We start from the raw sequence: 12,100 nt of genomic DNA, 5'->3' as shown, positions 1-12,100 counted from the left end.
CAATCATCAAGTACTTTTATTATTCTTTGCTTTATTATTGGAATCATTAGTAGGTATAATTCTCTTAATCCCTTTTTAATTATTGTTAATTATCGTCATTTATTCATCATGTTTTACTTTGTTGGTATGATTGACAACCTTGCTAGCATGTTCAACATGATAATGAGTGAGTAGTTTCCTTAGCTAGGGTTAATGGGTAATTAGGGGAAACCAACATGGAGGATGATTCATGCTTAAATTAATATGTTTTCATAGTTTATTTGCTTGCTTGTTATGATCTCAACTTATGGACATGTTATGTTTGATGAAATGCGAGCCTATGAATCCTTGCATTTTTTACCCATCACCTATCTTTTCAATGAGACTTGTAAGACATAAACCAACTCGAGTCTCATTAGACCATGCATATAGTTGAGTAGGGAATATTAAGTCGACTTGTAGGTGTTGTACAATCTAATCGATTCGGCTCTGGGACCCAAACTTTCCTAGGATTGTAAGACTTAAACCAACTCGATCCATCACAACAATAATTGCTTGCTTATAACTTGAGAATATGTTTGTATCATCAGTTCCCATGAATCCCCTATGACCCCATGACACCCTAGTGCCTTTTATCAATTGTTTACATCCCTTTTTAATCATCTTGCTTGTTTTTTTCATTGCTATTTAGTTTAGTGATCTTCTATTCAAACCCCAAATTGTGACACCCCTAGACACCGCTAGTTGCAATTGAAAATCTCATCTCAATCCCCGTCCCTTAGGATCCGACCTTTACTTGCCTCTTTACTAATTATAGAGTTGTTTGTGGAGTTATAAATAGTGTTTTGGTCTAGGTGCTCCTAACGACAAGTACCGAAAACTAAACCTCTCAAGAGAGTCCGACCAAAAATGGCGCCGTTGCCGGGGACGGTGTTAACTTGATTTAGATTTTCTTAAATTGTTATTAGTTGTGTCTTTCTTTGCCTTGGGGAAGTAAAACTCCTCAAGGTTTGTTCTAATTATTTTCAAGTTGTTTGATATTTTGCATGTCTAGAAGATCACAAGGTAACTTGTTACCCTTTGATCACGAAATTGAAAGGACTTTGACAAACAATAGAATACTTGCTAGAGGAACTTTGAGAGGTATTGGTGAGGTTGTAGATATTCAACCAAACACTATTGAGTTCATCAACCCTTTTGCAAGAGAAGGTGAGGAGAACCCAACACAAAATCCAACACAAAATCAACCCACAATGCCTAAATTTTCATCACATTCCGTACCAACCGAGGAGAACCTACCCAATGGTACTCCCACACCACAACACTTAACCGGAAATTTCATTGCCAAATCCGCATTTATCCAATTAGTCGAAAGAAGCCAATTTGGGGGGATGCCTAGTGAAGACCCTCACTCTCACATGGAGACTTTTTGTGACTATTGTGATGCGATTTCTCAAATCGGTGTAACTCAAGACCAAATTCGATGGGTCTTATTTTCTTTTTCTCTAATTGGCATCGCAAAACAATGGTTGAAAGGCCTTGATAAGGCTACTCTCGGAATTGACTCTTGGAAGAAGTTGGCTCTAGCTTTCTACAAAAATTTCTACCCACCGGAAAAGACTAATATGCTAAGAGCTCAAATTACGGGCTTTAAGCAAAGAGATGAAGAATCCTTTTATGAAGCTTGGGAGCGATTCAAAGGAATTTGTCGCTCATGTCCTCATGGACTTAGCGAGTGGTTCTTGGTACAACAATTTTGGAATGGTCTTTATGAAGACTCAAGAAACATTCTCAACATGGGATCAAATGGTATGTTCACTGAAGTTGACGATAATCAAACTTGGAACAAGATTGAGGAAATGGCGGTCCATAATTCACAATATAGTAGACCTCGCAAGGCTACTAGAGGAGGAAAGCATGAAGTGGACTCTATTACTCAATTTGGTGTTCAACTTATTGCTCACATTGATACCATCAATTTGAAGTTCGAAAAAGCTACGACTAGACTTGAAGAAGCCTCCAAATCACCAAAGCATCATGTTAATGCCATGACGGCATCTTCATCAATCCCAAGTGGGATATGTGAGAATTGTGGAACTTTGGGACATGACCAAAGTGAATGTAGGGGAACAAATGAACAAGTGAATGCTTTTCAAGCATACAAGAGTGGTACCCCTTATTCAAATTATTACAATGAAAATATCAAATTCCACCCAAATCTCTCATACAAAAGCCAAAATGTTCAAAACCCTCAACCAACATACACCCCACCTCCCATGAGAAACCAAAATCAAAGACCCTTTTACAACCAAAACCAAGGTTACCAAAATCAAACTCCATACAATCAACAAAGTGACCAAGGTTTTGATGTTCAAAAAACGGTCCTCCAAATGCAAAAGAATCAACAAGATTTTTTCACTCAAATGCAAAAGGATAGTCAAGCAAAGGAAATCACCATCAACAACATCCTAGCCCACACCGAAATGTTGGAAACCCAATTGACTCAACTAGCATCTTCAAGTTCTCAAAGACAAAAAGGGCAATTACCACCTCAAAGTAATCCCCCGAGACATGAAACGGTTAGTGCCATTCACTTGAGGAGTGGTATGAGATATGAAGCACCGAAGAAGAAAGTTGAGGATGAAGTGGTGGAAGCTAGTGACAAAGAAGAAGTTGTGCAAAACTCCAAGGATGGAGAACCATCAAAAGAAGAAGTTTCAAAGAAAAATGAAGACAAGGCCAAGGAGAAGGAACCCATTGTGATTAGACTTCCTTTTCCAATTCGTCAAGCCAAGCCCAAATTTGATGACCAACTTGGAAAGTTTATGGAAGAATTTTGAAGTTTTGATTCCTTTCACGGAATTAATCAATCACGTGCCGGCCTATGCAAAATACATGAAAGACATCCTTACGAAAAAGAAGTCAATCCGGAAGCTTGAGACTATCGCCTTCACTAAGGTGAGTAATGCAATCCTTCAAGGGAGTTCACCTCCGAAGCTTAAATATCCGGGAAGCTTCTCAATACCGTGTACCATTGGTGACACAACAATCAACAAAGCCCTATGTGATCTAGGGGCTAGTGTGAGTGTTATGCCGTATTCGGTAAGTAAAAGGTTAAGGATGGGAGAGCTTAAATGTACCAATATCACACTCCAAATGGCCGATAGATCGACGAAGACACCATTCGGGATATGGGAAGATGTTCCCGTAAGAGTTGGGAAATTTTTCACCCCGGTGGACTTTGTCATTGTTGACATGGAAGAAGACTCCAATATTCCAATCATTCTAGGAAGACCTTTCTTGCACACCGCGGGTGCGGTAATAGATGTGAAGCATGGAGAGTTCACTCTAGAAGTGGGAGATGAGAGCATAAATTTCAATCTTGACAAGACCATGAGAGCTTCCCGTTTGCATGAACCATGTTTTATGGTTGATCATTATAGACGGAAGGATGAGAGGAAGAAGTCGGAATTCCAATGGAAGAATAAAGTTGATGATGCTCCATCAAAAGAGTAAGTGAATTGTAACAAAGAGAGCTTGAAAAGCTCACCCATGACAAGTGAAGAGGATGACCTCATTGGCCAAAACAAGAAAGGAGGAGAGTTGTCTCTATCAACTCAAGAGATTTTTAATGATCAAGTAGACGAAGTTTGTGGTCTATGGGACCATGAATTTGAAGGGATTTTCAATCCCTACATTGGTAATGCTATCGATCAAGACCAACATGAAGGACAACAAGTGCAAAGATCTATTGAGGATCTTTATCATGATAATGAACAAGCTTTTGACTACTTCTTCAAGGTGTTGAGTAACATCAACAACACCTTGGACATGCCCCCATGACATCTCTCTAAGGATGAGAGTTTGGTGGAGTCCTCTCCAAACCACCATTTGTAAATATTTCTAACTCCCTAACTTTCATTTTAGTTCTTACATTGCATTTTTGTCATTTTTGGATTTTTGTGCCTTGATCAAGATATTCATCATTTTTGAGAGAAGTGAGGGAGGGACTAATGATTTTATTGATGTGTAGTGCTTTAACTTAGTGTGGGGATATCAATTGCCTAGGCTATTCATGCCTTTGTAGTGCCCCTACAATGAAGAACACGGGATTTGAAGAATGAAAATGACACGGGATATGCAAGTGCACGGATGGTCCTGAATCCGGGTAGACCAGGTGGAATCTGAGCTTCTTCTGGGTAATCCGCTCGGAATCCGAGCGTCTGTGAGAGAATCCGTCCGTCCAAATGAGCTGCAAAATCAAAAAATTTGGCCTGTTAGAGAATCCGCGCGTCCTAGCTGAGAAGACGCTCGTCTGAAAGAATCCGCTCGTCTTTGCAAAAAGACGCTCGTCTTTTTGCCAGTGCAGATTTAGCAAAGTTGCTGTAACAGAATCCGCTCGTCTTTAAGGGAATCCGCTCATCTTACTTGCAGAATCCGCTCGTCTTCACTAAAAGACGCTCGTCTTTACGCGAGTTTTCCTGAAGCCAAATTGAGCAGAATCCGAGCGTCCCGACAGGAATCCGCTCGTCTTCCCCCTGCAGTTTTGAAAATTTCGGGTGTTTTAATACCCCTTCCCACATTTATTCATTCATTCAAACATTCAAACACTACCCATAAAACCCCAAAACCCCAAAACCCTCATCCTCTCCATCACCAAAAACAAAATTTCCTCAACCAAATTCAACAAAATCAAATCCAAACTTCCTTACAACAACAATTAATCACTCCTTTTGCAATAATAATCAATCCAAGCACCAAAAATCTTCAACCTTTGAGTCGATTTTTGAAATACAAAGACAAATCTTTCATCTTAAAATCGATTTGGGTATAATTAGAAATTGAAGATTTTCAATCTTTTCTTGGTGTAATCAACAATGGCAAGGACAAAAGGAGCAACAAAGGCACTCAAGGCAAAGACACTTTCGAAAAGGTAACAAAGCCTTCTTTGAAGCCATGGGGTTGGGAAAATTGTTCACTACAAGAGAATTGACATACCCCTCCCTTACCTTGGAATTCTTAAGTTCATTGAAAGTGACTAAGGTAGAGACTAGAGAATACATCGAGTTTTGCCTTGCCAATGTGAATAGGCGCATCACCTTTGATGTTATGAGTAAAGCTTTAAGCCTTAGTGATACACCATATTATCATAAGATGCCCGAAAAGTATGACCCCGCTCCTCTTTGGGAGGCGATTTTCGGGAAGAAATTTGTGAGCTTTCATGCGTGTCGCGCTCTATTAGTCCACCATCCGGGCATTAGAGTATGGAACAAGGTCATCCGGAACACTATAATTGCGAGAAAAGGCACTAATCACTTTACAAAGCTCGATTGTGTTCTACTTGAGTCGGCCTTAAATGTTGGAAGGGAGTTCACTAAGCCTTACAATGCTCTAAGGCTTTTGATGGAAAGATGGCTTAATGTTGATTGTGGCAAGGAAGACACCGCTCATATTGTAAATGGAGGTCTAGTTACTCTTTTGGCCAAGCACTTTGATGCAAATTTCAACAAGGATAACACCTATGTGGCGATCAAAGGGAGTCATCTCATTGACATGGATGCCGTGATTTACAAGTACAAATGGGTCAAGCATAACTCTCTTGACACCAACTACGGGCGGCTAACCAATGATGCTAGATGTTTCACTTTGCCTTCCAAGATATGCCGATTAAGTGCTCATCGAACAAACTACCTTCTTCCACTCTCCAAGGGCGCCGAGTACATCATCCGTCAACAAAGGGGCGAGATTGAAGAGCCCTCCTCCTTCATTGTCACACCACCCTATCCATTCAAATATCAAGAGTTCAAACCCAAAGATGTTTAAGTGGGCAATGACTACATGACTCTACTTATGCAAGAGATGCATAAACAAGCTTACAATGATCGAGTAGATGCATACTTGGCCCAATATCCACCCCTGCTTCATTTAGCTAGGCAAGGACTACTTGATCCTTCATGTCCTTTGCCTTGTTGGGCGGATAGGGAAGTCTTCTTTCCAAGCACATCTAGGGATGAAAGACCGGGTGAAGATGAGAATGTCGATGATGAGGTTGTTGATGATGAGGGTGTTGATGAAGAGGTAGATGAAGAAGAAGAAGAGGCTAATGAAGTTGATGAAGGAAGTGAGCAAGGAAATGGAAGTGAAGATGAGAGTGGAGATGAGTCCGCTTCTATGGAGGAAAATGATGACAATGATGATATGGTGGAGGACTAGCAAACTTTGGAGGCTCCTACCCTCTTGAGGTTTGTCTACTTATTTCTTTTTTTCTTTATTTTTATCTTGATCATAGTTTGGAGAGTCCTAGCAACATGAGGACTAACACCTCGGCCACATTGAGGTGTTCTTTTATTGTTCCCATTTGAAAAATCCAAAATGACAATATATAGTTTCATGCATTGCATCTTGTGTGCATGAACTACCCCATAATTTAAGACATTAGAAATAATGTCTATCTCGGTTTGGGGAAGTACATGCATACGCAACGGGAGGTAATCTAAATTACGCTCTCCGTCATAAACAAAAACCCATGCATCATGTAGTGTAGATTAGTATAGCTTGCATTTAGTATAGAATTAATGCATCATACTTGCATAATTTCCTATCATTTTGGCCATTGGGGACAATGCCCATATTAGTGTGGGGATGGGAAATTCTAACTTAAGTTTTATTCAAAAACCCAAAAAAATCAAAAAATTTCGAAAAATCAAAAAAAAATTGAGAAATTGAAAATCCAAAAACAAGTTCATTTCCTTTGTAGTGTAGACTTGTATATATTGTTTGTATATATTATGTTTGTCTATCCTTGTTCACATTGATCGACTACGCCACATCCGAGACATGAAGATATTGAAGACCGCATGGTATGATCTTTCCAATCTCCTTTTTCCTCTTTATGTTAATGACTATGTGGCTTTATTTTGATTGATGCGGTATAAACAATGTGAATTTAGAACTTGCATTTAGATTATATGACATATTAGTTGGTAGAATCATTTGCATTAGGATGTATATATGTTAGTTGCATCATGGCATGTAGTTGCATGTTAGAAAATTTTGCGAAACCGTCTACTTGTGAAGCTTGACAAGTGTATATAGTCCCTAGTAGATGCTTTTTCTTCTTAAGACTTTGTTTGTTAGAATACTTGTAAAACACCCTAGGATGTGTCATGCTAGTATCCTTTGACTCATGGATTAAGGCCTAGTAAAGAGTACCTTGTGGTGTGATAACTCCTTGGCTACCGTTTATTCCAAGGTGACACTTGAAACCATGCATCCATCATCCATGTTCTACCACATTTTTGTCATCAAAGGGAATGAGCACAACAAGAAATTGTTCAAATTTGAGGTCAATGAAATGAAAAGTGAAAGAAAGTTTGCAAAATGCATCAAATGAAAAGAGGAGCAAAAATAGACTCCTAAAGCTTCAAATATAAGGCACCCTCACTACATATGGGGTGACTTTGAAAATGTTAAAAAAGAAATGCAAAAAGTTGAAAAGTTGTCAAGTGTCGAAATGCCAAAAATCAAAAGAAATGGCAAGAAATTTTTCTCAAATGTTATATGCCACAAGAAATTGGGGGGAAAAAAACCAACAACAAAGCAAACTCCCAAATGAAACTCAAATATCTATTGATCCCTTTATCCATCGTATCCATTTTTGTGCATGGTAGAGAGGGGACGATCCTTCTTCTTGTCTAGGCAAGAGGGGGAATTCCGCGATCCTCCAGTGTTTTTAACACCATAGGGAGTCTACTATTGACAAAAACATTTAACGATTGAGGACAAAGGTACCCTAGCTTGACACAACTTGGAGGTGATTTATTGGTATCCTTCTAGGCTTAGTAGTTTGAAGAAATTACATCTATGAAGGAGTGTGTACCCTTGAATTGCTTCCCTTGTAGATAATTTCCGCCACTTAGATGAGGAAAGTGGCTATTCTTTTGTAGATACATCCATTACTTGATTCTATGTGCTTTAATGCTTGGATGTGTCACCATTTTGGCAAGACCCATCTTGCCTTGCAAGAAGGCATCCTACCTCATGGTTAGGGATAACAGTGGGTCGGGGACCCTACCCAGACCCTGAGGGTCGGACCCTAATGGGTCGGGTATGGGTCTTATTTTTCAGACCCAATGGGTATGGGTCGGGTATGGGTCTTAAGAAAATATTTTGGGTCCGGGTCCGGGTCTAAGTTATGAGACCCATACCCGACCCTTAGACCCTTTATTAAAGAAAAAAAATCAAAATCACAACTTTTCTGAATTCATACTGACAGACTGTAGAAACCCAACTAAAGTCTATATTTCTCTTCCCTCATCCCATGAAGTGATAAAACCCAACCAAACTCTTCTGACAATATCATCACTCCACCACTGACACAAGAAAACCACCACCACAGCACTAATACGCGACTGGTAACCACCTCTCTAATAGGCGGCGACCGACAACCACCATTAACGGCAGATTAATAAACTCATAATGTTAAAGTAGTATGAATTTTTTTTTAATATTATAGACCCCATAGCTGTTAATCTTGTTACTAAAGTGGCTGAAACTCGGATCCGCGGGTAGACCCAGACCCTACCCTTACCCATAGGATCCGGGTATGGGTCCTCAAATTTTAGACCCTTGCGGGTCTGGGTCGGGTACGGGTCCAAAGGGAAAATCTCGGGTCCGGGTCCGGGTCTAGGCGGACCCTACTAAGACCCTACCCATTGCCATCCCTACTCATGGTTGTCTTGTTGTGAGTTGAAGAGGCTGAGTGAGATCCGCGAATTGTCTCATATCTGCTATGCTATTAGGTTAGTTTAAATAACGGTCCTAGTCTTTGTCACCTCTTCACTCGGGACGAGCAAAGGTTCGGTTTGGGGATATTTGATGTGACCATAATTTGAGCATATTTAGTCCCCGAATTAGCCCCGTTTCCATGCTTTTTAGTGCATATTTGAGTCATTTATTATCTTTAGTCCTTTGTTTTGCATATTCTTTGAGGTTTTGATCCCTTGGTAGGAAAGGAGTGCAAACCTTGCATTTTCATGGCAAAATGGAGCTAAATTGATTGAATTCAATGACCAAGCATCAAAGAGAAGACAAGACTAGAAGGCCTTTGTACATATTGTAGTAGATGGACAATGATGAGAAAAGATACTTGCATCCCCGAGGAAATCCTCAAGGATTTTATGAAGAGAAAGGAAGAAAAGAAGAAAGGAAGAAGCTGATCTACAATCCGAGCGGATTGCCCACAATCCGCCCGTCTAAGACAAGCAATCCGAGCGTCTTCCCCAAAAGGCCGCTCATCCAAAACCACCACAATCCGCTCGTCCAACAAGAAGACAATCCGCTCGTCCCGCGCTCTGGACGCTCGGATTGTGTGACAGGCTGACAGCTAATCCGACTTCTACTTGTTCTATGAAGGATGCGCATACCTCGGGAAAGACTAGCAAAAAGGAGACTTGCATATTTTTCTGAGAGGAGCGATTCCTCAAGGACTTAATCGTCATTTAAGCCCTTAGTAAACTCTAATTTGTGTACCTAATCCCCACTATAAATACCCCATTAGTCTAATTAGATAATTATTTTCTTCTTAGTAATCTCTAGTGTAGTTTATATCAATCTAATATCTCTTTAATCTTGTAATCAATATTTAATCAAGTCTTAATACAAATCTCATTTCCTTAATCTCTCTTTTGTTCATCTTTCATTTTGGGTAATTGAAGATTATTTGGGTTTATTGGAAGATTGACAACCTTCCAATCAATCATCAAGTACTTCTATTATTCTTTGCTTTATTATTGGAATCATTAGTAGGTATAATTCTCTTAATCCCTTTTTAATTATTGTTAATTATATTCATTTATTCATCATGTTTTACTTTGTTAGTATGATTGACAACCTTGCTAGCATGTTCAACATGATAATGAGTGAGTAGTTTCCTTAGCTAAGGTTAATGGGTAATTAGGGGAAACCAACATGGGGGATGATTCATGCTTAAATTAATATGTTTTCAAAGTTTATTTGCTTGCTTGTTATGATCTCAACTTATTCACATGTTATGTTTGATGAAATGCGAGCCTATGAATCCTTGCATTTTTTACCCATCACCTATCTTTTCAATGAGACTTGTAAGATATAAACCAACTCGAGTCTCATTAGACCTTGCATATAGTTGAGTAGGGAAGATTAAGTCGACTTGTAGATGTTGTACAATCTAATCGATTCGGCTCCGGGACCCAAACTTTCCTAGGATTGTAAGACTTAAACCAACTCGATCCATCACAACAATAATTGCTTGCTTATAACTTGAGAATATGTTTGTATGATCAATTCCCATGAATCCCCTATGACTCCAAGACACCCTAGTGCCTTTTATCAATTGTTTACATCCCTTTTTAATCATCTTGCTTGTTTACTCTCATTGCTATTTAGTTTAGTGATCTTCTATTCAAACCCCAAATTGTGACACCCCTAGACACCGCTATTTGCAATTGAAAATCTCATCTCAATCCCCGTCTCTTGGGATCCGACCTTTACTTGCCTCTTTACTAATTGTAGAGTTGTTTGTGGAGTTATAAATAGTGTTTTGGTCTAGGTGCTCCTAACGACAAGTACCGAAAACTAAACCTCTCAAGAGAGTCCGACCATATATCTACCATCACATGCTATCTCATTTCACATAAGCGATTCTGTCATATGATAACATATAACGAGTCACACATGTATTCATACCACTTTCACAAATGATCATATCTCATGCCATATTCAAACACACATTAAATCCATGACACATATGCATTCATATTATGATTCACATAGCGTTTCTCATACTCCTAGCCACCCACGTAGTGACTAACTGAGACGATATGCACTAGCTTTGGCATGAGGGCGCCTACTCATCCAAAATCAATCTCCTATTGTACTCATGTGGATTCATTTTACTTAGACTCTCCAAGATTCATTTTTGGTTCATTGGTTTTAGGTTCCAAAATCGTCGCTTTGATATCATTTTGTAACACTCCAATTATCTTGGCAAGATAATTAAAGCATTACCATCTCGGTTTCCCGAGGTAGTTATTCAAAACTTTAATGAATTACATAAACGTAAATAAATGAATAAAAGTAAAACTCATGACATCTATACTTCTCTAACCAACTATACTTTTCTCGTGACTCATCAAGCTCGTCCCGCCTCCCAGGTGCAATCCAAACAACCTGTACTTAACATACTCCCCATGTGATTGAAAATATCATATGGATCGACACAGGCCACCCCGGAAATAGGTGAAAATTACACAGACAACGCGTTAGTTTCAATAATAGACAAGAGATACGACAGAACATATACGACAATGCAATATGACCGTGATGTGAACGATACCACACCCTCCAACCATCACACCGGTATCAGGACACGCCCAGACATACCTACAACCACTAGTGCCAGGAACACGTCAAAGGCACCACACAAAAGGGTACTCCGAACAAGTCAGTGGTACCGGGCCCAAGAGCTACTCGGGTTCCTTGCCAGACATCGTGTCTCACCCACACGAGTCCCTCAAAACTCAAGCCATTAATGTGCACATATCTCTTGGTGTGGGAAGCTCCAAGAGGCGACCCAAGTGTAAGACGGTCTCCCAACCGTCTTACGTCACCTCAACGACAACCACATCCAACATACATATCAAACCTACACAACCGTCACAATATGAAATGCATGGCAGACAATATACACCATGACATGCCAAACATGCCATGGATACCAGTTCCTCAAATATCCCGACTCGTTGAGCCATCAAAACCAATATCATACAATGCGACTCACTCAATGCAGAAAAAATGCAAATAACTCATTTAGTAAATAAATGCAACATTGAAACTGAGTAGAATAAACCTACCTCACAGCATATCCGCATAAGCATTCCGTCAAATACAAGCTAGGTCCACCTCCTAAAACCGTCTCACCAACCTGTCTCCTAAAATACGATAATAATAGGAATACGTATAAATATACTAATCTAATTATATAATCGAATATGTGTAGATACCTCATTTCTGCACCTCCCGCAAACCACCCGGTGATGATTGGGCCGCATGTTTGGTACGCGGAACGATTTGTGACAGTTCG

General features: G+C 39.7%; 1 non-coding gene across 1 annotated transcript; it reads right to left on the bottom strand.

Moving 5' to 3' along the window:
• Positions 1–1,604: 1,604 nt before the first annotated feature.
• On the bottom strand, positions 1,605–1,708 carry LOC141615487 (small nucleolar RNA R71). The gene has a single exon (XR_012529907.1). It is a non-coding gene; the product is annotated as a small nucleolar RNA R71 (small nucleolar RNA).
• Positions 1,709–12,100: the final 10,392 nt, after the last annotated feature.

The sequence above is a fragment of the Silene latifolia genome, chromosome 11 (genome assembly GCF_048544455.1).
Source record: "Silene latifolia isolate original U9 population chromosome 11, ASM4854445v1, whole genome shotgun sequence".
NCBI lineage: Eukaryota > Viridiplantae > Streptophyta > Magnoliopsida > Caryophyllales > Caryophyllaceae > Silene > Silene latifolia.
Note: the sequence above shows the minus strand (reverse complement) of the source record. Positions and strands in the feature narration are given on the sequence as shown.